The sequence below is a fragment of the Microtus oregoni genome, unplaced genomic scaffold (assembly GCF_018167655.1).
Source record: "Microtus oregoni isolate MIOR12 unplaced genomic scaffold, Mior012 000046F_ref0000063, whole genome shotgun sequence".
NCBI lineage: Eukaryota > Metazoa > Chordata > Mammalia > Rodentia > Cricetidae > Microtus > Microtus oregoni.
In genome coordinates, this window is record NW_024543220.1 from 870,648 (window position 1) to 874,801 (window position 4,154).

A 4,154-nucleotide genomic window follows, 5' to 3' on the forward strand; every position below is an offset into this window, starting at 1 on the left:
ACTAGGGAGAGCTGTATGCTATAAACAGGGAGTGATGAGTGCACGGAACAGAAGATTGTAAAGTGGGCAGGGCAGATGGAAAGAGGGACGTTGTTCCTCCTCCCAGCCTTGCTTATAGATGCCCCAGTGGGACTTGGAGGAAAAGGAACAAGTCGTAAGCAGATTCGTGGACAGTTTTTAAGCCCCAGCCTGGGCTCATGGGGATCCTGTGGGTCGTTAGTCAAGGGCCCCTCCAGGTAGAGCCTCCATCACAGGCCTGATTCTGTCTTCTTCTAGATCCATGTGCTGAGTCTCCCCCCACCCCACTCACTCTTCTGAGCTTGTTCCCCCTCCCCAGGATGAGGGAGTTTCTCTCGTGGTCCCTGGGTTTTAAGAGGGGTCACAGCACAGATGTAGGCACAGCTAGAGAAAGGTTGTAGGTGACGCTCTCAGGTCACATCTCAAATGTCAAGGTGCCACCAACTGGGGATCCCCTGGAGATTTGTGACTATTAAAACGCAGATTGTGGGTGCGCATTGGCGCTTCCAGCGCTGTGGGGAGGGCCTGCGAGGACCGTCAGGCTGCTTCGTCATGTAATCCTGCATCTCCCCACTGCCTGGAGCGGCGATCTCCGTGAGCATGCATGCTGTATACAATCCATAATACATATGATGACATTGAAAATAAAGTGGTTGCAGATCTAGGATGTGGTTCTGGAGTACTTAGCATCGGGGCTGCGATGTTAGGAGCAGGGCTGTGTTGGATTTGACATAGACGAAGACGCACTGGAAATATTTACTCGGAATGTGGAAGAGTTTGAGTTAACAAACGTGGGTATAATTCAGTGTGATGTGTGCTCGTTATGTAACAGAATGTCCAAATTATTTGATACCGTAATTATGAATCCTCCCTTTGGAACCAAAAATAATAAAGCTACAGATATGGCTTTTCTGAAGACTGCTTTGGGAATGGCAAGAGCAGAAGCATATTCTTTACACAAATCCTCAACTAGAGAACACGTTCAAAAGAAAGCTGCAGAATGGAAAGTCAAGATTGACATTATTGCAGAGCGTCGATATGACCTGCCAGCATTATCCAACTCTCATAAAAAGAAATCAGTGGACAATGAAGTGGACCTAATTCGCTTTTCTTTTTAAAAGCTTCTGAAGACAAAAAGCAGCTTAAAATCTAACTAAGATGAATAAAAACAATGCTTACTAAAAAACAAAACAAACAAACAAAAACCACAAATGCAGCTTGTGGTCCAGCTGACCTAGTGCTGAGATTTCTTTCTTTTTCATCTGAGACAGAGTCTCAGGTAGCCCAGGCTGCTCTGAGCTCTCCATGTAGCCCAGGCAGGCCTTGAATTCCTGGTCTTCCTGCTTCTATCTCCCAAGTACTGGGATTCTAGGCTGCCACAGTCTGGGGGCTCTGCATTTCTAACAAGCTCCCGGAGCTGCTGCTGCTGCTGCTGCTGCTGCTGCTGCTGCTGCTGCTGCTGCTGCAGGCAAAGTCAGCTGGGCACGGAACTCTACGTCACTGTACTTAAGGACGGGGGTTCATACCTTAGAGCACTGCTTCAGGCCATGCATGGCTGTGTATGCATTCTCGTGAGACAGGGTCTGGCAGCTCTCTAGGTTCAAGGCTGGCCTGGTTATAGAGCAAGTTCTGGAGCAGTCAGGGCTACACAAAGAAACCTTGTCTCAAGAGAGGGGTGGGAGCTTCTCTTCCAGAGAACCTAGGTTCAATACCCCACGCACATCATCAACTCTGTAACTTCAGTTCCAGGGCATCTGATGTCCTCCTCTGGCCTCCCTAGGTATGCACATGATGCATAGCATACACACAGTAGTACACACAGTAATACACACACACACACACACACACACACACACACACGATTTTTAAAACCCAGGCAGTCAGGCAGAGTCAGGAAAAATGTGAGTTCAAGACCAGTCTTGGCAACTTAGTGGGACTATAGTTCAAAAATTAAAACAAGCCGCTTGTCCTTAGAAGCCATTCTTTGCTCAGTTGTGCCCACTTTCTGCCGAGCACCTGTTTTTCTCTGAACCCTCGTGTTTAAACGTAGACTAAAAAAGCTTTAAATAAAATCTCTACCTCTGTTTCATTAAAACAAACAAACACTGAAGAGTTGGCTCAGCAGTCAAGAGCACTGGCTGCTCTTGCAAAAGACCCAAGTTCTATTCCCACCTCCCATATGGCAGCTCACAACTGTCTGTAACTCGAGTTCCAGGGGATCCGACACTCTCTTCTGCTATCCAAGGGCACCAGGCACACACATGGTGTACACAAACAGGCAGGAAAAACATTCATACACATAAAAGAATAAAAATAACTACAGCCAGCCTGGAGATGCACATTTATGATCTTCACACAGTCATGGTTGTTGTTCTTAATTCTGCGGGTTAGAGGGTAAAGACGTTACGCGAGGAAGAAAACACAGACACGCGGAGGTCCCACGTGGGTGCACTTTAATGGGGGAGGGGTAACAGGCAGGTAAGGGGTGTGCAGACACAGTAGGAAAGGCAGGGGAAGAGAGAAGGGGAGAAGAGAGAGAGAGAGCGGGGTCGTAGGACCCTCGCTTTTTAACGAGGAATACAAAGGCTTCTGGGAATATGTCCGTATCCAGGAGAACGCTGGGAACTGTAGTTCCGCAAAGGAACAACAATGGTGCCACATGGACAGCCTTTTTTTGTTGTTGTTTATTTTGTTTTTGTTTTTTTGAGACACAGTTTCTTTGTGTAACAGTCCTGGTACACACTTTGTACACCAGGTTGGCCTTGAACTCACAGATCCATCTGTCTCTGCCTCCCAAGTGCTGGGATTAAAGGCGTGCGCCACCACTGCCCGGCGGTGCACACACATCTTAATCCCATTTAGGAGACAAAGGCAGGTGGATCTCTATGAGTTCCAGGTCAGCCTGGTCTACATAGTGAATTCTACGGCAGCCAGAGCCACCTAATGAGACCCTGTCTCAAAAAAGAAAAAGAAGAATTAAGCTAACAGATAGCTCAGTGCTTCTTGTACAAGCCCAGGAAAACCTGAGTTTGATCCCCAGAACCCACAATGGAAGGAGACAACAGACTTCTGACAGATGCCCTCTGACCTCCACATGGCAAGTGCATGGTCACATCACACAGTAGTAATTTGTCCAGGGCCTAGAACTCAGTATGACTTGGCCAGCTTCAAACTCAAAAGAGATCTGCCTGCATCTACATTCAAAGTGTTGGGATTAAGAGTGTAGTCCATAGTGAGGACCAGGTCAGCCAGAGCTGCATAGTGAGGCCTTGTCCCCACCACACAAAATAATAATAATAAATTTATTGATTTTTATTTATTATTGTAGGGTGGGTAAATGTGACACAGACTGCATATGGAGGTCAAAGGACAACTTTGTGGGGGTCCCACCTTTACATAGGCTACACAGCAAGTGCTTTCACCCATCGGTAAGAAATGACACATAAATAAAATAATATTTAATTAAAAAAATAGAAATAAGTCAGGCAGTGGTAGCTTTAATCCCAGCACTTGGGAAGTAGAGGCAGGCAGATCTCTGAGTTTGGGGCCAGCCTGGTCTACAGAGCAAACTCTAGGATAGCCACGGAAGGCTACAAAGAGAAATCCTGTCTCAAAAAAAAAAAAAGCCAATAAATAAATGAATGAATGAATAAAAGGGGTTGGAAGCACTTGCTTAGCCTATGCAGGCCCCTGAGCTCCCCGGTACTGAAGTAAAACAAAAGGCAAACCTAGCAAGATCTGCTGTTCATCAGGAATGAAAGCCGGCTCCTCTGTCACCACCAGCCAGTCTGCAATGAAAGCCTTTGGCCTCAGTTGTCGCGAGGGCTCTGAGGGAATGTGTAACCTAATATTATTGTGTGTGAGTGAATGGCTCAGGCCTAGGAAGGTAGAAAGACTCGGCCTCCCTCCTTTCTCAGGTGACACGAGTGCCTGGGTCCATCTGGGTGGACCCGGGTCACTCAGCAGAGCCACTTGGCCCTCTGAACTGTCAGGCGCATGCCTATGTTTTCGTCTACCGGATTATGAGAACCAGGCCCGCGAGCCGGGTCACAACAGCCGCAGCTCTTAGGTTTCCATTTCTTTTTTCCTTTTGTACATTTTTAGCTACAGCATTTAGAAAGCAAGCCAGCTAAACA

The 4,154-nt window shown here is 47.1% G+C and overlaps 1 pseudogene; it reads left to right on the forward strand.

Moving 5' to 3' along the window:
• The first annotated feature begins 622 nt into the window (after positions 1–622).
• On the forward strand, positions 623–1,180 carry LOC121435192 (annotated as a pseudogene).
• Positions 1,181–4,154: the final 2,974 nt, after the last annotated feature.